Source organism: Dendrobium catenatum, unplaced genomic scaffold (assembly GCF_001605985.2).
Source record: "Dendrobium catenatum unplaced genomic scaffold, ASM160598v2 fragScaff_scaffold_1448, whole genome shotgun sequence".
NCBI lineage: Eukaryota > Viridiplantae > Streptophyta > Magnoliopsida > Asparagales > Orchidaceae > Dendrobium > Dendrobium catenatum.
Window position 1 is genome coordinate 383264 of NW_021319910.1, and position 27396 is coordinate 410659.

At 34.0% G+C, this 27396-nt stretch overlaps 1 long non-coding RNA gene across 1 annotated transcript; it reads left to right on the top strand.

Moving 5' to 3' along the window:
• Positions 1-3379: 3379 nt before the first annotated feature.
• On the top strand, positions 3380-4568 carry LOC110107130. The gene is made up of 2 exons (XR_002304322.2): positions 3380-3655; positions 3763-4568. It is a non-coding gene; the product is annotated as an uncharacterized LOC110107130 (long non-coding RNA).
• Positions 4569-27396: the final 22828 nt, after the last annotated feature.

A 27396-nucleotide genomic window follows, 5' to 3' on the forward strand; every position in this document is an offset into this window, starting at 1 on the left:
TAGTGGTTGATTAGAAGTACCTGGAGAGAAGGGTTGGAGGCAGCAACTCAGGAGGTTCATATAGGATGGCCGCCACCTTTTTGGCATCTAAGAAGCTGACACTGGGTATTCTTAGGGAGACCTCGAAGGCGAAGATTGTAGGAGCAAGACATGATGGAAATTTCAAGAAGCTCACTGAGACATAATTACAAAAAAAGAGGGCGAAATGGCTATTTTCTAGATGTGATGAGAGTTATACACCGGGGCAAAAATTGTAAGGATCAAACTCTTCAGGTTCTTACCATTTATGATGACGATGAAATTAATGAGGGAGCCGTAGGAGAGGATGAAGCAGCAGTTTCTATCTTTTCACCTTGCAATCAATATGGGTCTTTGAGAGAGGGGTATTGATAAACTGACCCCTCTTGGACTGGTCATTGGGTTGGTCCTTCCTGAACTAGTCAAGGAGTTATAGGAGTGAACAGGCGGAAGTTCCACCTAGAAGTCTTCTGTCAATTTGTCTTCTTTGATGCATTAAAATATATTGTTAAACTTCAAAGGAAAATATATTGGTTTTCAAGAGAGAATCTGTGAGTTTTTATTGTTGCTGTATGAGCGTAAGGTGTTGGAAAGACTAGCTAATGAATCTCTTGTTTATTGTATTCTTTATCAGCTCTCAAATATTGCGTCTGATCGCCATCGTTAGAGGTATGCTTTGGAGCTCTGCTTTTATTATTTGAGAATTTAAAAATCACTAACGTTTGGCGAACCTTGAAAGTAGTTTGTTTATATTTTGAAGTAATCTCAACTATCTTTGTCTTCATCATCAGCTATTACAAAATTTTGTTCGAGGCTTTTCAAAGGGTCTCTTAGAAATTCACAGTTTCTCCTAAGCTTTATTTGGGACGATTTTTTTACTGCTTTTTAAAATAATTTTTTATTACAAAAATTTAAATTTTTGTACTGAAAATTTACTTTAAGAAACAATAAAAAAATCGTCTCAAACGAAACCTTAGATACCACTCAACATCATAACACCTCTTGCGCTGATTCTTCTCAAGTAGCTTTTGTTATATGTATGATTGCTTATTCAAAGATTTCTTTTGGGAAGAAATTTTTTCTGCTTCTTCAAACAGTTTTTTAGTATAAAAATTTTAATTAAAAATTTTTTCTGCTCCTTGTAGCAGGCTTGTTGTTCAGTTTGATAAACTGACCTCCTAACATTGCTAGCTCCTCGGGCTCTTTGTCTTCGCTCTCTTTGTCCATCTGAGTCTTCATTTACATTCTTAGGGGAAAAGTAGGGGTTCTCCACTTTGAGGGAGACATAATGAACATACTAGTTATTTGAACAAGCCCTCGCTTGGGCATCTCCACAACAACAATTGTAGTAGTTTTTGTGTTGATCTCCTTTAATTGTAGTCAAAATATTAGTGCATGACTAGGGGTTTAAGTGAGCTGAGCCGGTTTGAACTCGGCTCGTTAAAGAGTCGTGAGTCGAGCATAATAGGTTTCGAGTTCGAGGTCATGCTTATAATTGAGCTCGTTTACTAAATAAGCTTTGATTTCGAGCTTAGTTCGACTCAACTCATTAGCTCGTCCAGCTATTAGATTTTAAAATATATTTTCATACACTCTTTTCTTAATGTTTTAACATTAAAATAAAAAGAGCTTCATAAACAAATCGAGTTCGAGCTTTTCAAATAAGCTGAACTCGAGCTTTATTTTTATATAGCTAGTCGAGTTCGAGCTTATTAAACGAGCTCGAGCTCAAGTTCAAGCTCAATATGAGCTAAATGAGCTTAACATTTCATTTTTTATTGTTTCAATCGTCGTCTTCAGACAAACATCGCTTTGTTTTTATATTTCTTTTTAATTTTATTTTGATAATTTTTCCCACTAAATTTTTACAAACAACAATGTGCTTATCTGTTTTTGACTTGAAATCAACAAGCCACGATACGCTACAACACGCAAGTAATAATATGGATGTTTAAATAATCATTTAATAGTTATATTTATATTAAATTATTAATTATGAGGCCATTTAGTCCATTCGAACTCCAAATATCATGCTAAAGTTCGGCAGGTGAACAGTCCGATGTCAATATTGAGTCAGCCTGTTCACCTAAGCAAATAAATTTTGGTATGCAGGATTTGCCGAAGAAGCTGCGAAAGAGGAGAAAAGCACGGGGAAGAGGAGAAAATGGTTACATTCACAGGAAGCGTGCAAAAGAAGAGAGAAAATGCCGTTTAATTGGAGATAAATTACTACATTTTGAAGTGAAAAACGAGTTTTTCGATTGGAGATGCCCTCAGTGGTACTATCTACACAGGTTTTGTTTGGGACAATGTTTTTAACTATCTTAATTTTCAAACAACTAAAATTTATTTGATTATTGTTTTCTCACTGTTTTTCAAAAATTTTAAGGTAGAAGGTTACTTTAAACAATCATAATAGTAAAGTTGTTTTCTTCATAATAATTTTAAAATCAATTTCATAAAATATTGTAGTCGTCGTAAGTAGACCCATAATGACTATGGTTGAGGAGATTAATGCAAAAGTTGTAATAGCTATCATCATGAATATGTTAGCTACATATGTGCATCAATGATAGAACCCACACATCGGTTGTATTACCCACATAATGACTATACTTGAGGAGGAGATCCTCAAAAGTCAAAAGTTACCAAGCCTTAAGGTCTTCCTAGGGGCTACTATATCTAGCTAGCCTCCCTCGAATGGAACAATCCAGACTCTTCCTTAGGGCATATCCAACCGAAAACTTCATTTTTCACGGCAAAGTAACGCAAAACTCCAAAATGGCACGGTGATGCTCCAATCGAACGCCATTTTAGGTGTTTTTGAGAAGGTAACGATCGCCCTCCCTTTCGCGCGTTTTTCCGGTTGAGAGCAAAAAATGGCGTGAGTGAACAGTGCGACGCCAATATTGGGGTCGCACTGTTCATCCGGGATCAAATGGCGTAAAAAATGGCGATCGGTTGGAGCAAAACAAGAACGGCAAACAAGTGTTTGCCGTTCGGTTGGAGATGCCCTTAGAGTGATTTGGACAATCTAGATTTTGGAGGCATATAAGTAGAAAACTAAGCTTTCGTTTGTGATGACTTTTTTGCTGCTTCTTAAAACAGTTTTTTAGATAATTTTTTTTATTTTTTATTTTAAAAAGTTGTTTTAAGAAGCAATAAGAAAGTCGTCCCAAACAAAGCCTAATTCTAGTATTCAAGACACATATTCTTTAATTTTTTTTTATTACATTTAATTGAATATTTGACACATCTCACGGTTACATATCATGTAATTATACATGTCATGCGCATATAGACATAACATGGACATAGCCAAGAACCGATCAATTGGGTCGGATCCTAAGTCTATTAGGGTTACCCGAATCCTAACCACCCCAAATGCCCGTGTTTCAAAGGCTTAGCCGCGTTAATGCGCGGCCACGCGGCCGGCGAGTTCAAGTTGATTCGATTCTCAAATACAAGCTTCCTGCTTGCCCTAGCCCACGTCGTCCTTCTGCGTCGCGTCGCACTCATACGGCGCTCGACTCTCATCTTTTCTCCCTTGATCCGGTAAGCCGGCCGGCCAGACACCCAGAGTTTAACGACGGATGGACGATTCCTCTGGCTCTTCTCCGGCGGTAGCTATTCTTGGGTAAACGGTTCTTATTTGATAAATCAATTTGTTCATTTCTCAACATCTATATAAATACACTTGTCTGATATTGGTTTTTTGTAATGTGTTTTTCTAAACCATCGGAGACACAAATGGAATTAGGTACTGATCATCCAGTTCTTTTACTATAATAAATGAAACAAATGCAGTTAATACATGATTTAATAATAAGGGTAAAAGTCAAAGCCACATGTAACTATTGTGATGAAGATCTAGTTACTTGAGCACCGATGGTATAAGCAACGTGTGGAATTGTTTGAAGTTTCGAGCTACATGTCCTTATGATGAGGTAGACAGAGAGCACAAGTTATGATAATGAGTGAATGATTTAGGACAATCACATGTGGTGCAAAGGAGACCAGTCAGAAGATCACATTCAAAAGCAAAAATAATTAGTTAAATGACCTTGTAACAATGAAGTGATGACAGGATTTTATTTATCCATGTGTTAATGATTAGCTTAGGTTTCCTTGTTCCATTATGTGGCCGTTTAATTTTTGTATTCACTATTAAGGTTTTTTGTATTTCAAATTCAAAATATGGAGATTGAAAATCATTCAATTCATGATCAGTTCTTAAAAGAATTCAAGTACAAATTAGAGACTTCTAAGATCTTTTCAAGTATCATCGAAATGGCAGTTTAATAAGCATTCAAGAAGAATTTTCAAATTCTAAATGAGATGTTACAAGCCTAGCTTTCAATTGGGTGGTTTAAAGAATTCAATTTGGGAGGTTACAAACATGACTCATGGCATGAATCAAGGAGGAATTAATACCAATCTGAAATTTTATTTTATGTGATTTTAGTTTATTGTTTTTGAAAATTGATTGTATTTTTTTCTTTTAATATTGTAATGATGGAATGAAAGTGAACTTTTGGATTGTTGCTCAATTACTTGTGCATTTGTTTGTTAACTAGGTTTTGGATTGGCTTAAGAGCCAACCAAGGTGAACTTTGCAGAATTAATCATATCCTTGTCTTTACTTTCTCCATTAGCCCCCTTAAACATCCAAGGTCCCTTTTCCTTCTCCCTCTCCCTGCTCTTCACCTTCCCACTTCACCATCAAACCCTAGCCATCCATTCATCTTGGCTTGGACGATAACTCTTCTTCCATGCAAAGAATCCTTGTCATCCACGTGATCCATTTCCTTCACCTTCCCAAACTCTAAATCCTCTACCCATACATCTCCTTTAGTGGACAAGAGTATGATGATCTCATTTCCACTAATTCTCTTATTAACTAGAAGCTTGATCAAGATATTTATATGGAAGCACTTGTCAAATTGATTTCTATGAATGGTTTATCATTCAAGATTTTTAAGCACATGAATTTCTGTAGCCTATGAGAACTTTAACAAGAGACTATGAAAATTTATGGTACTATGATGGCAAAGTTAAAGAAGGCTTTTTTGAACATGAATTCCATTGTTATCTTGAGAGAATCTTTGCAAATCTTAGCAAAATCTTTCTGATTTATGTCTCGCCAAAGATTGGAACTTCAAAAAATAATCCTTAAGTTATCTTGAGTAACATGGGTAAATCTTTTCAAATTCTGTTAGAATCATGCATTTTGGATTGCGAAATCAATAGAGTTTGCTCTTACAAATTACAATGCTTTTGAAAGATTTGATGATGAAATATCAAATTTTGTTGCAAATTGTAGAAAGTGTATCTCCTACAATTTTGGATTGGAATAATGCTAGGTTGTTGTTCTCTTTCTTGGAAAAGTTTTATAATGCCTCAAATTCATTTTCTCATTAAGCTTATATTGAACAAGTATTTGGAATTGAGCATGCACTAAAAATATGATCTACATCATCTTCATTACAAGGCCATGAGAACAGGAATGAAGGAAAAATAATAATAAATCTTGGGACAATATTGACAAGTTGAACATGATTATTATGATTGGATATGTAAGACATTGTCATGAGTTCTTTTACACCAATGAGCGGTTAATGAGTTGATGGAAAATATGTTGGATTATGAGCAAGTTATATGAATGTTATAAAAAGTTGATATGAACATCTTGCAATAGGGGCTTTGATATATTCTGTTGGTGGAAAATTAATTCAAGTAAGCTTAATATTCTCTTTTTACTTGCTAGAGATATTTTAGCGATACCTGTGTCTAAGTTTGCATCTGAGTCAGCCTTTCTTACAAGTGGCCGAACACTTGATTGATTTTGTAGCTCTTTCTTAGTGAAAGATTGTGAAGGGTCTATCATCTACCAAAATTGTTGAGAGCTATCTTTTGCTTGAGAAGACTTGCATCAAATTGAAGAACTTGAGAATTATAATGTGTTTATTAATTTTGCTTTTTTACTTTATGTGATCTTTTTCTTTTTTTATTCTTCATCCAAAATGGAGATCTACACCAATTTTTTCAAGTTTTTCAATATCCTTTTGAAGATGGGAGTCTTTTGTTATTGCTCCTAATAATAGTTTCACTCAAATGGATCATAATGGTACTCACATAACAAACCAATAGGTGTGTCTAAGTGAGCATGTGGATGAACCATAACTATCCAATTGTGATGAAAATTATGCAAGGGTTGGCTAGGTTAAGACTTGATTTGTTACATGAAATTTGGGGAATTTGACTGACAGTACAAGTGAATTGGTGGACACAATAATTTATAAAATAAAAATAAATTTGTTTGTAAGATACTAAATTGAAAGGGAGAAATTCCAAAGATATTGGGAAAGATTTTAAGTAATTATATTTTGGAGAAATTAATAAAAACTTGGAGTTGTGATACTGATCGATATTGAGTTCAAAGGTTGTTAGGAATTTTGAAGTTCCTGAGAGCTTCCTTGAGTTCTTCTTGAGCTTCTTGCAAGAGAGAGAGAAAGGGAGAGAGAGAGAGAAAAAATAGATTTTGGAGGAGGAAAATCTAACCTAAAACTTTATTCAAAATTTTCCCAAACAACACATTACATAGACATCTATTTATAGAGATTTTCAAAGTTGTGGTAACTTGCAGGATCACATATTCTAAAATTGGACGAACACCTCACAATCTCCATCTTGGTCCAGATTTATAATCAAAGAATCACCTGTGCACCTACTGCTATTTAACTCCACGAGCAATCCTGCCAAACCGAGCCCAATCTTGCTCGCGAATGGCCTCCACCATGCGTTCCGATCCACGGCTCCATCTCACACTCTAGCACCGACTCGCCAGTCTTCCTCGGATACTCGTGCATGCTCCAACCTGCGACATCGTTACTACACTTGTCCTATTCCGAGTCCGCGACCAACTTGTCGCCTCGAAATTCGTGATATTGCCTGATTTGATCCATTGCTCCAACACATAACAGCTAAATGATCCTTCTTGCCGATCAAACCCACAATCTGACCCAGAAGCTCCACCTCAAAGATCTAATTCCCTACCTTCTCCCTCAAATCCTGCTCCACCAATAACCACAACCTTATCAGTGTCCATTTCCTCACCTCTAGCCCCAATCCGGCCCAATCGGTTCTCCTAATAATCTCTGGATAGACAACAACACTGTTCGGCAATCATATGATGAAGACCACATGTCCTGGAGGATGTCAAGACAAATGTTCTCATACTGGTTAACATTGGGATGGAAACACGATGTCTCAAATTTAAGTTGAGGAGGCTTGAATGGGTATTCCAGCGGGGGATTGGCGCTAATGATCTACGATCAACAATTATAAAAATCAAGCATACGATAAATGGTTAATTAATTGATTAATCATTAACTAATGAATCATTTAGAATAAATAAATGCTAATTTATATTTTATTTAAGTTTATTAATATTTCAGATGTATGAGTTGTATTGAACTTGGCATCATTAATTAACACTGAATAACTAGAAATTAATAAGTAATTATTTAACTACAATTAATAATTAGTTTGGATTTTAATTAAAATTATTGAAGTTATATTGCTTTATAAGTTTTGATAATAAGCCATGGGATAATTAACTCATAACTTAATTATTTAGTGTAACTGTTAGAAGCTAGAAAATTGGAGATGAATTCATCTTTACTTGATTATCTTCTTAGTACAAATATGTATATTTTGATGTATACACTATAAAAAATTATATATTCGCGCAACATTTATTAGGGGCAGTTTGAAAACCGCTGCTAAAGGGCTCTTTCCTCACCGCTTTAAATCGTCACTATTAACATCTGTTTTAACCGCCACTAATAGCAATGCTTTTAGCTGCTACTAATACCAGCAGTAAAAACTGCTATTAAAGAAGATCTCAAAAACACACTTAGGAGTCCTAATTTTCGAATATTACTGTGATTCAAACCCCACGCCTTCGTTCCACTCAACTCTCCCTCCTTTCCTTCTCCTTTATAGATCCTCTTGACTCCTTCGTCGTCGAGTTGCTGCCGAAGAAACGCCATTGCCATCCACGAAAGCTTCGAATATCCCTCTCATCTACCTCTCTGTCGATCAAGCGTTGAAGTCTACGCCACCACTGTCCGCAAAATAGTAAGGTATTGGCTCATAAACTTAAATCAACATTACTTTTCGATCGCCGGGCCAAATGAACAGCCATTCACATTTGCTTCAGTTTATCCTATGAAATGCTCATGAATTTAAACATAAAATTAAAAAAAATAAAACCTTTATCACAACATTCAAGCTTCTAAAACTTTTGAACACACCATGAAAAAACTCTTTTGCATTTCCAAAAGCGGTAATCCATACTTGATAAGTTGGAATTTAGAAACAATATAACATATTCGTTTTTCTGGATTTCATCATTAAAAAAAAAAAATTAATACTCTAATCAGATTGCTGGACAAACCAGCACTATCATTTGCAGTAAAAACAGATAGAAAAATAAAATTCCCCTGCATATTAAAGAAAGAGAAGTTTCTTGTTATTTCCAGTACTTACATGGCTCGAAAGCATTTTATTCTAAACTTTTACATCCTCTGAATTTTAGCAAGGCCAAGAAATTAGGAACGAACAATGGAGTGGAGATGAGAAACTTGGTTCTGAGTCCTTAGAGAGAGATGAATATTCAGGAAAGAAGAAATTCTTATACAACATGTGGTCTTTATTAAGGCACAATAAAAAATCAAAACAACAATATTTCAATGCATATACATATGAGTTAGGCTTCGTTTGGGACGGTTTTCTTACTGCTTCTTAAAACAGCTTTTAAGTTCAAAAATTAAAAATTTCGAACTAAAAATCTGTTTTAAGAAGCATGAAAAAAATCATCGCAAACGAAGCCTTAGTGCATATAAGAAGTACAGAGCATACAAGAAAATGCAATTTTTTTCTACAAACACACGCATTTTAAAACAAATAAACTTAAGTTTGTACCATTATAGAAATTAGATTTTTAGACATTGTGGTTTGGGAAGATAGCTAAAATCAATCGCGTTTCAGTTTATGTTGCAAAGATCATAGGTTTTCTCCACCTTGTTACCTACATAGTAAGAACAAAAAAGTTGCTATCTATATGTGAATCTAAAATCTTAACTTCATGTGCCTTCTACTGCAAAAAAGTTTATAAAAAAAATTGTTGAGCAATTATAGCGATTATAACCGCCAAAATTGCAACAAATTTGCGGCGGTTATAACCGCCTAAAATATGTAGTAAATTTTTATTTTAAGCCCACAGTGGTGGTTATAACTGCATCTATTATGTATTCTTGCGGTAGTTATAACCGGTACTATATACAACACTTCCAAATATCTTCCCCAACAGTCCTGAAATTGTCATGAAATGCCTTTGCAGAACATTGCAATCATGACAATTTTGCAGCGGTTTTGAAACTGTTGCAAGAAATATTGTGGCCGTTAAAATAGTATTTTAAGTGTTGTGATAGTCTTTTTTTATATTGACAGGTAAGAGAAGAGGACATGAAAGGAACTATAATAAAGTAGAATGTCCTCATTAATGAGGAAACATAAGAATAATATATTGCGTAAATTTTTACTATAAGTAGTTAGCACTTGTGATAATTTAGATGTGTTAAAACCCTCTCCTTATTCAAAGGTGGCATAAAGGATGTTAGTTAGCTTGAGTTTGTAAATAATAGTGATCAAAGATAAAGTAGTTAAAAGTTTTTTTTTTATTCTCATAAGAGGGTGCAAATCCATCCATGAAAGGGAGGGTATTGTGAATTAACTTAAAAGAGTTGGCATTGTGATCCATGTTAGAGAAGGTATAAATAAGATCTTTAAAGGTATTGATAAAGAGTATAAACAAATGTATCAATGGCGAGTTTCATCGAAGAGTATTGATAGATCACATCAATGGAGTGGTTTATGTATTAAAGATAAAAGCCACTCACACAATCTCCACTTAGGAATAAAGGCAATTTATAGAGTTAAACTGAAATTGCAAGAAATAGATAGGCCGAGTTCCTCGGTAATCAATGATGATATGTGTAGGTTGGCTGTTGGGGAGTTCCCATTAGCAAGCCCAAGGGAGATCGCAGTATAATTGGACCATGACAACAACAACAACAACAACATCAAGCTTTTGTCCCATTACGTGGGATCGGCTACATGAATCATTTTTCGCCATTGTGCATTATTAAAAATCAAATTCTCATTTAAATCTAATAAAGAAAGATCATTTCTAATATTTTCTAAACAAGTCTTTTTAGGTCTATCTCTATCTTTCTTAACATAAGTCAAATCTAATACCTCAACTTTCCTAACCAGGTCATCAGAAGACCTCCGTATAATGTGACCAAACCATCTAAGGCGACTCTCTCTAATCTTATCTTCCACTAGAGCCACTCCAACCTTTTCACGTATATGCTCATGGCTGCAAGAAAATTTGAGTAAAGAACTATTATAGTATTTAGGTTATACAAGTAATCCATTAATGACACCCATCAATGTCAAGACTATCAAATAATGTTGGCCATGATAGTATTGTGCGAGCTAAAAAAAAAAAGTCATTGAAGAGGATGACATTTTAGATGTTGTTGAGGATCTCATTGAGGGAGAATTTAAGCGGGAAGAGTGTTGATGGGTCACAATCAGAAGTGTGAGAGCTTACCAATGGAGATTGAAAGGAATGCGACATTAGTTGGAAGATAATCAAAGAAGAATGAGAGGATGTCGCCATGACTTTGAAAATATGTTAGAAATATAGAATTGAAAAGTGCTACATCTTTACTCATTTATCTTTATTGCACAAACATACATGTGGATATATATAAATAATATGAGAGAATAAAAAGAAAAATTTATAATAAATAAAGTAGAATAACCTAGATGATGAAAAAATATAACATGAATGAATAATACAAATTCTTACTATAATTATTTGGTACCTATGATACTTTAGATATAATAATAATAATTAATAATTAACTATGTTTAATTAGATTTTCTAGTTTACTAAAATGAGCTTAAGTTAATTTCAATTTATTAGGATTTAAACAATTTTTATTAGGAATAGTTCATGCATTATTATAAATTACATGGGTTAAACAAAAGAATTTAGGTCAAAATGCAACCAAAAAGTTTTCTCAGCTTAATCTAACTAACAATAGCTTTTTTTCTAATGAAAAATCAAATCGCTTAATCCTGCTTAAGGATTAATTTTGCTTTTCTTATTTGGTTAAAGCTAGCCTAATCCCCAACCAAACCGCCCTTATGCATTTTTAATTATCCATTCAAAAAATGTGCTGGATGATGAGATATATACATATGAGCATCTGTTGTTCTATACTTCTAATTGGACAAAAGTCTAGCACTACTAAGGGCATCTCCAACCGAACTCCAAACATTTGAATGCGTCCCTCGCCAGCTCTAGCCGAACCGTAAAACTTTCACTATTTGACTGCGGGTGAACAGTGAGACGCCAATATTGGTGTTGCACTGTTCTTCTCCGCCATTTTTATGTCTCTATCGAACTTGCCGCGGGAAAGAAGAGACGACAGTTACCTGTAAAAGTGGGAAAAATAAAGTTCAATTGGAGATGAATCACGGCATTTTGTAGTTTAACGACATTTTGGAGTGAAAAATGAGAATTTTGATTGGAGATGCTCTTATCCATTAATACTTTAAATCTGCTCAGAATAGAGATTACCTGCTCGTTGTTTCTTCTTTCCATAAGCACGCACTACACAATCTTTTAATTCTCTTTTCGACTTTCGAGAGTGATACGCCTTGTGAAGTGCAAATGGGAAAATTTTTTCATTAGCAAAGTCTAAGGCTTCGTTTGGGATGGCTGTCTTACCGCTTCTTAAAGCAGTTTTCTAGTACAAAAATTTTGAGTTTTGTGCTAGAAAACTGCTTTAAGAAGCAATAAGAAGCCGTCACAAACAAAATCGAAGGCTTCGTTTGGAAAAATTTTTTTCTGCTTCTTAAGCCAAAGCAGCTTTCTAGTACAAAAAATTTTTGTACTAAAAAACTGTTTTAAGAAACAGTAAAAAAACCGTCCCAAACGAAGCCTAAGTCCACATCTTGATCAGACACTGCACCCACATGATGGATGTATGCTGCCCATAATAATTCAATTTCTGCATCATTCTTCTCCACCATCACCAAAGTTGTATCTCACAAGCTGTATGAATCGAATGATTGCTGATTCGTTGCATCTGAACGCAGTCATATATATCCTATCTTCAACAGTAGTTAGGATTCTGTCTTTCTTTCCGTGAGCCAAAAGATGAAATTTGCTTTCCTGTACCTTACTATACCTTGCCATACCTTGCCCATAGAATGAAAGCTCGCACACGTACGACGCATCAGAATGATGAGCTTAATAGGCAAACAATATAAGTTTATACTGTTTTTCCATGCTTGAGCGTGACCAGAGTCAATTAATACAACACGTACTCATTCATGAAGCACCAGCTGAACCACGTGAACCGGCTCACCTTCGTCTGAGATAGGGAGAACTTAGGGTCTTAGTCGACTCTATGTACTTGTGAAAAAATGTAAAATCAAGGGAGAGGGGAACGTTGGGTATTGCACTTTTTTTTTTAATATTTTTAACTTCTAATCCTTTAATTTATAATTTTATTAGGAGATAAGATAATTTCTAGATTTCATAGGTTCATGGGCGGATCCATCTTAAGGCCAGGGATGCAATTGCCCCCTTGAAAATATAAAAAATTCTTTATTATATGATTCTTTAGGCAATTATTGCCGGCAGGTCGAACCCGTTAGGGGGCGTTGCCCTCTTGGATCCCCAACATTTCTGCGAAGCGTATGACGATGAACAAATAGGGGTTAAGAGGCATTGCCCTCGAAACATATTTTGATTGTAAGGATATTTATGAAAAAAAAAAAAGCTCTACACATTTGCTTATAAGTTTGTCCCCACTGAAAATTAAGGCTGGATCTGCCCCTGCATAGATTTAAGTTATTTTGATGTATTATATAGAAGAGTAGGGATTTAGGTAATGATATATACTTTTTAGATTTAAGACTAGATGGTTAAAATAGAAAAATATCTTAGTATTATGGAATAAGGAGTACGCACAAATTAAGATATTATTTATAAAATTTTCATTAGGTAGATGATATTTTATGGATTCAAGTATGGGGCAGTAAAAATATTGTTTATGACAAAGATTTGTGATTAAATTAGGAAGAATGGATTAACAAATGACAATAATTTACAAAAATGATTGGAGTGATATATATTGAAGATATATAAGATGATTAAAAGTAGGAAATGATAAAAATGCATCCATCAAATGAATAGTAAAAATAATTGTCTCAAGTTACATAAAATAATGACTATTTCTGTGTAAATGTATTTGTATAACTTATTAATGACATAAACGTTGAAGGATAAACACAAAAAAATAAGACAAGTATATAAATTTGATAGATTTTGGCTTCCTTTGAGACGGTTTTTCTCAAAGCCGCTTTGTAGTACAAATATTTTATGTTTTTAATAAAAATTTTATTTTAAAAAGCAATAAGAAAGCCTGTCTCAAAAGAAGCTTTTGTTTATATGAAAGCACATCCAACTTATATGATAGTAATGTTAGGTAATTAAGTTAAAACAATGCTGGAATCATGAGTCTTGTTGCAGTCCTGGAGATCTTCTGTGACCAAATTATCTCTAAATTAGAGACAAACCTCAAGACTTAATCCTATCAATATACAGTTCTTTGCCAATAGCCTACAGGGACATGGGCATTGGGATCGAAGCAGACGGCAGTACTTGAATGAGACACCCTGAACCTTTTTTTTTTGTGACGCGGAAGTATTGTCTTTAGGTCAGTGAAAGTCTCGGTCGACCTAGCATGCAACCCACATCAATTTACACTGGTCAACACTTAAGGCTTTCACTGCTTGCCAAGAAATTCGAACCAGGGACCTGAACTTTACTCAGCCGGCTCTTAACCATTCGGACAAGCAGCGGTGGGTCCCTTATACTATTCTATTCGTCTGAAATTATTGATACCAACAGCTAGCTATGCATTTCTGGCAAGCTGAAGGGCCACTCTAAGTTATGGGATTTTCTTTACTTTACTTGGAATGAGGAGTTCTACTGTGTAGATCATTCTAGGTTTATGGCTGTGAAGATTTCATGCTTTCTAATCCAGCCAAAGGTAGACCATACTACGTGTATAGTTCATATCCACAAGCTTTTGCATGAACGAAATATTTACTATGAGAAATGACGTAAGACTTTGATCATTTACATAAGGTTTTATCAGCAACTGAACTCGGTATTGATGATCTAGTTATGGGCATGACGTTATCCTTTTATATTCTGATACAGGCAGAATGTTGTGGGTCCTGTAGGCATGTGCAGTTGAGCTTGGCAGCTTGATCTGGGTGCCAGTTAATGCACATATTAGATTAAAGATAGGTTGGTGTGCAGAAATATTTACTGATTATATTTCATTTAGAAGTTTAAAATTTTGTCTGATCTTTATTATATTTGATTTGATTCTAATCCTCTTAGATTAAAGATATGTGTTTTTTTTTTTTTGTTATATGATATTTGATGGTGGATGTGATGATCAATGTAAAAAGTTTTTTTATGAAAAAATTATTCTGTGCGGACATTTAATGTCGTCCGTTTACCAATAAAAATATACAACATCACTTTTTTACTATATTACGGCTCGGTACCACTCGGTACCGCGGCATCCGGATGTAGAGCTGCGTCCGACATACGCATAGAATATTTTTTCCCTTTTATGATAGGGAGAGTGAGTTTCACATGCGATAAAAAAAAAAAAAAAAAAACTATGTTCGCATATAAATATATAGTTACAAGCTGATTTTCTTGTGGTGCAATGTGAGATTGGGATGAGTGGTGGCATTGATGTAAGTAATTGTATTGTGATTAAGGCTTTGTTTTGAGACAATTTTCTTATTGTTTTATATTTTTGAATGCATTCAAAGTTTTTGCATGGCTATTCTTTTTTTTGTTGCTTTAAAAAAATTATGTATTATGTAGCTATTTTTTACTACAGCTTTAAAAAAATAATATTTTTCTCAAAATAATTTTATAATCACTTTTATAAAAACCAGCAGCCATCTCAAAAGAATACCCTAAATCAACTCAAAGCTATAAAAAATACATAAATATATTGGAAATTTTAAGAGGTTGAGAATCACCTCACTTTGCTTGATTACAAAGTAATTTTAAAAGAAAGCATAATCAATTATAATCATTCTAAATTAATTAAATTATAAAAATTTAACAACTTTTCCTTTCAATTATCATCTTAATTTTAAAGGATCCGATTCCATAAGCTTTTTCTGCCTGAGCAAAGAAAAGTCTTAGGATTTCTAGACCAATATATAGGATCAGTTTTATAAATTTTAAATTTATTATATAAAAATTATTATAAATTATTTATAATACAAAAATTATTCCATTCAAAAAAAAAAAAAAACGAGCGATCAAATTGCTGGCGGCAATAAAATCTTAAAAAAGTTAATTATAGATTCTCACAAGTTTATGGTTTTAATCAAAGGAGATTTTTATTGGCCATATCAGAATAATATTTAACCACTTATTTAAAAGTACGCCAAAACACAACTCTCCTTGGCCTATTGGTTGAGAGCTTAGGCTTCCCACTAAGAGGTCCAAGGTTCGAGTCTATGTGTATGCGTTGTCTGTGTGAGTTTGCCTTAAATGGCCTAAATGTCCCAAAAAAAAAAAAGGCCAAAATCCGATTTTCTAAACTTGCAGCAATGCTGGCGAATGGCCACTATGTCTTTTAAATTAGTTCTAGAAATTAAAAAAAAATATGAGAAAGTATTAGCTGAATGAAATTGTGATTGTTGTTTAAAAAGCATAACATGAAAGAAGTTGTACCAAATAGATCTTTAATTTGGTGGGCATCAGTCTATGTTGCGTGAGTCAAGCTGACTTGTGAGCCGGTTCAAGCCACCTTGCAAGTTAGCTCGTTTAAAAACTATTAATATAAAATATACTTAAAATATATTAGGATTAAATATTTAAGTATAATATTGATGAATATATTTTAAAATTATATTCATTTTTTTATATTAAGTGATTCTTTATTATTTTTTTAAATAATTTCTCATTCCTTTTTCTATTACATTATAATAATTGTTTAAACCATACTCACTTTCTCTATTTCAAAATAAATTTGTGGGCTCCTGAGCCGGCTCAAACTCATTGAATAAAGCTCAAGCTCGAACTTGAACTCGATTAATTAATCAAGCTCAAACTAGAGGTGACTCGAGCTCGGCTCAACTCGTTTATACCCCTAGGCATCACCAATGTTAAAGGAAATTACGCATTGGCATTATAATACTAACAATGCAGTCGTTAATCTTAAGACAAACAATGAGATGATCTCAATCAGTGATAACAAAAAAAAAAAGTATTTGTAGTATTTCATTATTTTTTATAATCTATACGAGTTATTATTGTTGATTTGGAAATATTTTCATATCTAAATTAGACTTGATTTGGAAGGCTTTAATAATTCATTATTGTAATTGACTAGTGAATAGATTATTTGTGTTGGAATGCCTGTTGTTATTGATGATTCTTCTGATGCTATTGTATTGTAGCAAATGCGACTAGCTCATGCCGGTGAGGCTCCTCTTATGGCTTTTGTGAATCAAGGATTGATTAAAGAAGCAAGCACCTGCAAGTTTGATATTTGTGAACATTATGTGTTTGGCAAGAAGGCATGTGTATCCTTTGGTACCATTATCCATAGTACAAAAGATATCCTAGATTATGTTCACACAGATGTTTGGGGCCCGACAAAGACAACATCATTCTGTGGCCAGCGATATTTTATCTCTTTTGTTGATCATTTACTCTAAATATATTTGGTTGTACACCATGAGATGCAAGAGTGAGGTATTGAAGATTTTTAGAACTTAGAAGAAGTGGATTGAGACTCAAACTAGCAAAAGAATATGGCAAATCAGATCAAACAATGAGGAGAATACACTTCATATGCATTCTTGCATTAGTGCCTAAGATTTAGGATGGAGCATCACTTTACAGTTAGAGAGATGCCGCAACAGAATGGGGTGGCAGAGAGGATAAGACTGACTTTGGTGGAGAAAATTTGGTATATGTTATCCAATACTGGGTTGAATAGAGTCTATTAGGCTGAGGCGATAGATTGTGCCTGTCACTTGATGAACCGTTTGCCTTCTATAGCTATTAGGAAGAAAACTCCAAAGGAGATGTGGTCAGCGTATCCTGCTAGAGATTATGAGCACTTGAGAGTATTTGAGTGTCCAACTTACTATCATGTTCAGAATGATATATCAGAATCGATGGCAAAGAAGGGGATTTTTATTGGCGGCGTGGAGTTAAGGGCTTCAAACTCTATGACCCAGTAGAGAAAAAGATTGTCATTAGCAAGGATGTTATTTTGATGAGGCAAGAATGTTGAAACCTCAAGACTCTAAGTAGGTGGAGAGTTCCACTGGGACCACAAATGCAATGTAGAAGTTGGAATTTGATGCAACTCAATTTGCTCCACATAGGTAAATCATTTCTACCCAGGTACTTGATTCAACTATAGATCAATTGGTGGACAATGATGTTGAGGATCCAATTCATGCTCAGAAATATATTGCGAAGAATAGGTTTAGGTGCCATAATGTCCCAAAATCAACTTGGTTGAGGGATCACATTGCATTTGCACTTTCAGTCACTGAGGCTAAAGTTTCTAGTCTCTATAAGGAAGCAATGGACAACTTGATGGTGATCTTTGGAAGATAGCTATGGATGAAGAGATGGAGTATCTTCAGAAGGATGTAACTTGGAGGTTGGTGAAGCTTCCTTTAGAAAGAAAATCCATTGGGTGCATATGTATGATTAAAAATATATGCAAGCAGAGAAGCAATGATCTCATAAAGTTGATGTGTAGTACAAGACTAGGTTAGTGGCAAAAGGCTCTGATCAATTGTAAGGGATTGCTTATGATGAGGTGTTCTCCCTGACATTGCACAAGTAGGTGGTGTTGTGAGCAGGTTCATACATGACCCGAGAAGGAATCATTAACAAGCTATGAAGAGTATCCAAAGATATATGGAGGATACAGTTGATGTAGTTTTGGAGATTGATGTAGTTTTGGAGATGCAATCACCATGATAGTGGTGCATGACTCATGACTGATTGTCCACTTATTTGAAGAACTACACAAGACTTGATCCCTTGGGAGGGGAGATACGTAGGAAACCATCTGGGTATAGTCGTTCTGATATTGAAGCCTAATTTGTTATCTTTCACTTTCTGAAGTTAAAGATGAGGCGGAGATTGCTGATTTGGAAAGATTTTCAAATCTAAATTAGCCTTGATTTGGAAGGCTTTAATGACTCATTATTGTAATTGATTAGGGAATATATTATTTCCCAAATTAAGTTGATTTAATTGATGAATTAATTAGAGGATCTAATTATTTCATTAATTAGATATTTGATTGGGGATTTGTTGATGCATTAATTAAGGGGATCTAATTATTGCATAAATTAGGAATTTAAATAATATTAGATTAGGAAGCTTTTTCCTAATTTATTTTAGCGATCAAATCTATAAATAGATCCCTGTGGGCTGTTGTTGAGTGTATGAACGAAAGAGGGGGGTCATTATAATTCTTCAATTTAGTGTAATTATCAATCCCTCCTCGTGGACGTAGGCATCTTCTCCGAACCATATAAATCGTCGTGTTTATTATGTTTATGTTGCGTGATTTTATTTCTACTGTGATTATTTGCACAACAATTATTTCTTCATGGGTCATTATTCATATGTAGTTGGTGAACTCTTATTTGTAGGTGACTCTGAGTGACCATAAAGCTAAAATAATAAGAAAACTTTCTGAAGTTATTATTTGGCCTTCACAATTTGAAATTTCTTACTCTTTTCATCTGAGAAATAGATAGGAATCACTTTAGTATTGACTCGTTATATCAATATTTTAATAGTTAATGCTTGAGTTATATAAGATTTTTAATGGTTTATTCTTGAATGATTTTTAGGCTTCGTTTGGAACGGCTTTTTTACTGCTTTATAAAACGGAATTTTAGTACAAAATTTTTCATTTTTGTACTAAAACTCCATTTTAGAAAGCAATAAAAAAGCCGTCCCAAACAAAGCCTTAATCTCACAGTGGTATTCCTTAACAACTATAGGTTCTTGAAGCCCCTCAATCAATCTTGATTGCTCTTACTGGTATGTACTTTTATTTAGTTTATGAAATCTCATATGTACCTTGTTGTGCCCATTAGGAGTGTAAATGAGTCAAGCTGACTTGTGAGCCTGCTTGAATTTGACCCGATAAGTGGTTCATGAGCCAAGCTCGTTGAGTTAATGAGTCAAGCTTGAGCCAACCCCGACTTGACTTGTTAGCTCGTGAGCCGGCCTGTTTAAAAAATATTAATACAAAATATTCTTAAAATATATGAGGATTAAGGATTTTTAGTACAAAGTTTTAAAAATATTTAAAAGGATATCTCACATTCTTTATTAAATGATTTATTATTATTTTTTCTTATAATTTCTTATTCTTTTTATCGTTTTATTATAATAATTGATTTGATCATAATCATTTTCTCTCTTTCATAATAAACAAGATGGCTCATGAGTCAGCTCGAACTCCAAGAATAAAGCTCGAGCTCAAACTTGAATTCAATTAATTAGTCAAACTCAAGCTCATGCCACGACATGAGGTCGACTCGTTCACACCTCTAGCGCCCAACATTTTAGTGAGTATTCTCTATTTATCTATGGTGAATTATTTTTAATAATTTTCCTATTAGAAAACTTCTCTGATTATATCTTTTTGTGGATACTATTTCATTATGTTACATCATCAATAGTTCATCGTGGTCTATTGTTCACCAGTAATGTGCATGCTTAGTATCAACTCTTTTAGATCTTTTATGACTCAAGAAATAATAAAAAATTTACCTATGCACATAAAAAACATAATAAATAAAAATATATTGAATTATCTTTTATAACCCAATAATATACATTTCTTTTTAAAAAATTGCAAAAATATTTTAAAAGCTTTTTAAGAAGTCAATGTCATCATTTAAATAAATTCAATATTAGGAAGGTGATAATCACATGCATTATATAATTATCATGCTAATTACATATGGTCCATATATCTATGCAAAGCATTGAAAATACAAATACTCATAAATCAATTCAAATCAACACTTTTTTAATGTTATTTGTATATAATTTATTATTTAAAATTTGTATATTATATCATAAAGGGATCTAAATGAATCTTAATTAGTAGGCAACCCATAAGAATTAAGTAGAAAATGGTTGCTCAACCATATCTTGATGTAATTTATATCAAGATGGATATCATTATCTCGAAATCTGCATTGAGATTAGTGCTCTATATGATATTTAAGTATTGCACTAATCTCAATGTAAATTGAAAATTCAAGGATCCTCATGCAAAATAAGGTAAAATACATTAAGGCTTCCTTTGTGACAACTTCCATGTTGCTATCTAAAACAGCTTTCTAGTACAAAAATCTCGAGTTCAAAAATTTTTATACTAAAAATTGCTTTAGAAAGCACTGTCACAAATGAACATTTACGCTTCACTTGGGACGACTTTTTTACTGCTTCTTAAAGTAGTTTTTTAATAAAAAAATTTTAATTTTTGTACTGTAAATTTGATTTAAGAACAAATAAGAAAGCCGACCCAAACGAAGTCTTAGTAAGTACATAAATGGCTAATGAGGGTCTCATTCTCATAAGAAAAAAATAAGGTAAACTAAGAGAAAAATCATTAAATAAGTAGATAAAAACTATAAAAATATGACTGAAGTGATAGATTGAGCTATATATTTTGTCTAATCGAATTTAGAGAAGGCCATCCACATGGAGGGCCTCATTACTTAGCTGTCTTTGCAATTGGATCATTAAAGCCTTCATTGATTTATTTTGTCATGTTGTATTATATTGTTTTATGCCACGGATTATAGTGGATGATTATCCCATAAAATTATATTATAATAGTTTTCTGATTGTGAGAGATGTGCTTACTCAATAAAAAAAATTATTATTATTATGATATAGACATGTGTTCATTAAATAATTTTAATGAATATTATTATAATGATATAATTATAATGATATTTAAAATAATGAATGATTTATGAATAATTAGCTAATTAATCAATTAAGAAAACACTTTGCCTTTTTACTAGAATTTAGAAATGCATTTTTGCTTTGTAAGAGAGTTTTAAGACAATTTAAGCATACTCATTGATATAGATAGAATATTTTTAGTATAGCAAAAACAATTAAGTTCAATAATTTTCTTCTCGATTTTTGTTTGTATGATTCTTTTTCAATCGGCCGCATGATTTTTTGAACATTCAAGTTGATGAGTTGATTTTTTTTTGATAGAAAATTTTATTAATAAAAAAGAAAGGAGTACAAAGTTAATAGCCCAACAAGTGAGACACAAACAGTAGAGCTCCCAAAATATACAGTAGATATCCAAAACAAACAATCATAGCAAAATAATCAACGAACGGGGACTCAGGAGGAATGGAGGCCCCCAGCATGCACCAGCTAAACAGTAACGCACGGACCATCCATAGGTGACAATAAATAACGATCTCAATCCATCCAGTGTTGAGGCACCCAGGTTGCCAACCAGCACAGCTGACGGGGCAGTAGGGGTCTCCTCATCATCGTCCATTAAACCTCCAAAAATCATCGACGAAAATGGCCGAGCCAAATCACAAACCTTAAATCTTTTTTCCTTTCCTTCTTATCCTATTACCGATCACAAGATGATCCTACTTAACATCATGAACATCAATATCATCCTCAGTAGAAGGGGAAGAGAGTGAGTCCTCTAAAATCAACCAATCATTCTGAACCAAAACAGAGTTATTTGTAGAGTTAGCCACATGCTTTTTCAGCTTACTGTTAGACATAATAGAAATAGGAATATCGAAAAAAATAGCATTACCCGCATGCCCTTCAAATGAATGTAAAACAGGTTGATCAACAACCTCAGCAGGCACCTTAACCAAAGCAGTTTTAACCGAAGAGGAGCCAGCATCTTGAACAACAGGGCTCAAAGGAGACAGGACAGCACAAACAGGAAACTCACTAATAGGAGAAACAACCAGCTCACCGACCGTAGAGGGTATCTCAGCCATAGGAAAGCCACACTGGGCAGGCATAGAATTCGTACAAGTCAACACAGGGATAGAATTAACCTCACAATTCACAACACCACCAGCACTAACACAAAGCCTAGGGGAAAGTGCAACAAACTCAACGCCAACCACATAATCCACCAGAGCTAATTTAGTAATAGGAATAATAAGTGAAACACAAATAGTATGAGCAGCCACAGGTACAACAGAAGAAAGTTCATGATTAGATGCAGGCTCAGGCTCACTCACAGCCATACAAAGAATACCTTTAATCACATGTGACAGGGAACCAACAATTGGGCCATCACCCTTAATCAACAAACCTAAAGGTGAGCAACCATCTCCCCCAAAGCATCATCATCAACATTATTCACATCAACAGAAACATTCTTAACAGAAAAAGAAGGCATCAAAGAAAAAATAGGATTGGGAACTTAAGGAGAAGAATGATACTCACCCCGTTTGTGCCCAATGGTCTTACACAGCTCACAGAAAGGAGGAAACACCTCAATTTGAACATGTTGAACATAACCCAAATGCTCATACCCCAGCCAAATTTTATCAAGGTAGAGTTTCGTAATGTCCAATTCCACCAGAACACACGCCAATGAAGGCCGCGAGCCAACAGATGTGGCAGAATCAATTTTAAGGGGGCGACCAAATAAAGAACCCAATGCATGAAGGATTTTGGGAGCGAAAAGCTGTGGGCGAAGGTTAGAGAAAGATACTCATATGGGGATAATTGGAGATTCCACACTGATATCAAGGGTAGGCAACCATTTAGTAATTTTCATGTAGCAATTGAACACCATGTATGAACGATGGCAAAAAAACCCTATTATAATCCATATCATTAGAGAATTTAATCAATACATGAGACACGTCCATTAAGGTAACCGGAAACTCAGCCGAAAGCTTAAGGTTAAAGAAAAAGCGAGAGATATAATCCAAACTAGGAAGGCGAGAGGGAAAAAAACCCACTAGAGCAAACTAAAAAGGGGCGGCTAAAGAAGTGATCTCCTCCTCAGAGATCCAAACAGCAGGTAAACCACGGAATGAGCTTGTTTTGAGAGGCAAAAAAGAACATCCGACGCATTATCAGATAAAACATCCAAAAAAAGAGACTTCTTAGATCCATCTAAAAAACCAGGATCTAAGAGCCGATTAAAGGCCATTACGGCCACCTGACAAAAAGAGAAAACACGGCAAAAAAAAAAAGACCAAGGTAGAAGGAACTTCCCTGCAAATAGAGAAAAACCCGCAGCATGAAGAGGCCCAGAGAAAATCGAGCAAAGCAGGGCGGGTGGCCCACGCACCGGAGAGACCCAAGCACGTAGTGGAGGAAAAGATCATTAGGAATGCCAGACTCACCAGAAGCCTCGATAACCACACAAGGTTATGCATTAGTGACAACAAACACGAGGCAAACATAGTGCCCACCTCAGACAAAACAGGATAAGAGATAACCGCACAACCCAAACTACCTCCAGCACTAGCACAAGCTCGAGGAACTTGAATAGAAGGTATTTCCCCAACCACACCATCCTCAAAAAAATTTCCAACAGACAGCGGCAGCGACCTTATCAACCGAAACCAAACCAATCAACGAATTCCCAGATAAAGGGGCAGGAGAAGACCCCAATTCTTGCCCAGGAGGAAACAACGGTGAAACACCAGGGGACAGGACAGCAACAATAACTCTAGGATTACCAACATCACAACCCAAAACCTCCGTCAAAGACGGGACAACGACATTTTCAATAGAAAGGGAAACTAAATTAGCGCTCGGAATAAGAGTATCATTAGGAAGATCAACCGAGCCAGGATGGCATTACCCGAGACATGTCCAATACACTTACAGGATGCATAAAATGGGAAAAATTCATCTAACACAACCTCCTGTACATATCCTAAATTTTCATAACCTAAACAAACTTGATTAGGATAAGATTTCATTTTATCAAGTTCGACTAAGACACGGGCAATAGATGGTCGGGAACCCACAGAGATCGCTTCATCAATTTTCAAAGACTTGCCAAAAATAGCACCAAGGCCATGTAGAACACGATGGGTGTACAAATGGGGACGAAGATGCGTAAAGAGATCCAAATCAGTATAACAGGCGACTCAAGACCAACGTCCAAGCAAGGCGACCATTTCGTTAATTTCATATAACAGTTATAAACAAGGTATGATCGGTGACAAAAAAACCCTGCAATAGTCTAGGTCATTAGCTAGTTTGATCAGAAAGTGTGAAGGATCTAATAAGGTAACAGAGATTTCACCATTAAGCTTCAGGTTAAAAAAAAAAATCCAAATGGAATCAAGAGAAGGTCTCTTAGAAGAGAAAAAACCAACTAAAGAAAATTGAAATGGGGTAGCCAAATCTTTAATTTCCTAGTCGGAAATCCAAAGAGAGGGCAATCCATGGAACGTAGAAGTCCGAAAATTTGGATAAGAAGAAGACAAAGAAGATCCAGCGAGCGCCTCTAAAAAAGAGCAAAAATGAGAAAACCCCACAAAAAACCATGGTCTCGAAGCTTATTTGGTGCCATACCGGCACCGCCGGAGAGAAAACGATAAAAGCAACCAAAAAATCCCCAAAACAAGAGGAAACCAAGAGAAGAGGAAAACTTCCCTGATATCCAGGAGAGCGGCGGCAGAAAAGCCCCAGCGGGGCGGGGAGAACCCAGGCACAACACAGTGCAAAAAAACCTTAGCAGAGGAAGGAACGAGTCATATATTGGGCTGAAAGTTTTTTTCTGCAATCAAGTTGATGAGTTGATAGACTCATCATTGATGTATTTTTTCGATGACAGAAAGGCTATCCCAATTGTGCATAAATTTACCAGTAAATATTCGATGAGTGATGATTGACCTTTTCAGCATCATGATCAACTTACCTTCTTGAAATGTCTCAAGACAAAAATTATAAATATTTTCTTGGAAAACTACTGCTGGGGTAGTTTTAAAAGATATTTCTTTTTATATATTTTTTCAATTAAAAAAAACTTCTTGTGCTTCCAAAGATCTAAAGCTATTTAAAAAAAAACAATGACAAACACTCACAAATGGTTAGTAATATTGTCGTGCGCACTTATAAGTGAATCTCATTCATATTAAATTTATATTTTGACACTCAATTAAAAAAAAAAAGAAAAAAAAAACTATTCATCTCTATAATATATAGTAAAAATAACTTCCTCTTATATAAATAATATAACAATAATAACAACATAATGATAATTTATTACCAAACAAAGCAATGCCCAAAATCTATCTACTAATACTAATACATGGGAGCCTCAAAGTTTGGCTAAGTTTAATGGTTCAATAGTAAGAGGGGCTTGAATGAGCTTATCCCTGCCTTGTTTTTTGGGGTTCTTTGTTTTTTCTTAAGGAATTTTTTTTCTTTTCTCTTCATGTAATGGGTGATTGTAATTTTGTAATCTTTTCCTTTTTTAATGCTATCCTTCACAGATTATATGTATTTTAGTAGTATCTTTTTTATGGCCATTGATATAATAGATTATTATTTTAATACAATTGGATTTTGTCCTCAACTTTTCACACAAAAAAAAAAAGATTGGGAATGAGTCCTATAACTTAGGCTTTATTTGGGACAGTCTGTTTACTACTTTTTAAAGCAATTTTTTAGCATAAATATTTTTTGAACTAAAAATTTTTGTAAAAAACTTAAAATTGCTTTAGAAAACAGTAAAAAAATGTCTCAAATAGAAGTCTTAGCCAACTTTATTAAATTGGACAAAAAATTAGTACACTTTGGAAAATTTTTCATTCAAAGATTACACATTTATAGTTTTTTTAATCAAATTCTTATTAGAATATCTACATTTCGGTCAATAAAATTTAAGAAATAAAGTTGAATGTTGTTAAGAAAAATCTATATTTCGATCTTGACATAGTTTTATCTCATGATTAATTGGAAATTATTGGATTTATTTTGAAATAAATAGTATAGATGACAAATTTATATAGCACTCATCCCAAAATAAATCAATGATTTTTAGACCCAACATCAAATAACAATAACATTAAGCATTTATTCCACCATGTGGTGTCGGCAACATGAATCGTTTTCCTCTATTGTGTCTGGTAATAGTCAGATTCTCAATCAGATTTAATTAAAAAAAATGCCATTTATGCTTCGTTTGAGATGGCTTTCTTACTGCTTATTAAAGTAGTTTTTTAGCATAAAAATTTTATTTGTTGTACTAAAAAACTGCTTTAAGAAACAGTAAGAAAGTCGTCCCAAACTAAGGCTTCGTTTGGGACAGCTTTCTTACTGCTTCCAAAAGCAGCTTTTTAGTGCAAAAATTAAAACTTTTGTACTAGAAAGCTGCTTTAAGAAGTAGTAAAAAAATCATTTCAAACGAAGCCTAAACCTTATAACTCAAATCTATGGCCTGATTACTTCATCGAATCGGGTTGGGTAAAATTCTAAAAATAATTTGGCCCTAATTTGAACATGAACTGCCTATTAACATCACTTAATAAATATTAATCAATTAGGGAAAGATAAACCAGGAGAGAGAGGTTGGAGAAATTAGTTAAGATATGAGGACTCCCTTAGTTATTTTTATCTCTCTTGGAACTAAAAATAATTTTCTCTACTTAGCACATGTTGCACATTTATTTTATCCGACCCTTCTATCTTTTCAGCCATACCTAACCTTGTTCTCGATTTCCATGAAATTCGCTATCATTAATTATGTGTTGTTCCATGATATTTTTCAAAAGCAAAGCACAAACACCACAAATTTTAAAAAACATAAATTCTTTAAGTTTCTGTTGAAAATAATAATAAAAAAAAATTATATGATCCACAAAACACTACACCAAGCTTATTTCTTAATCCAAGCTGCATTGAGTATAACTTTCTAATTATAGGCTTCGGCATCGTTTGGGTTGGCTTTCTTACTACTTCTTAAAGTAATTTTTAATATAAAAAATTTATTTTTTATACTAAAAAATTGATTTAAAAAATAAAAACAAAGCCATCCCAAATGAACCCTTCATTTGAGGCTATTTTCTTTTTATTTTTTAAAATAATTTTCTAGTACAAAAATTTATAGCTCAAAAAATTTT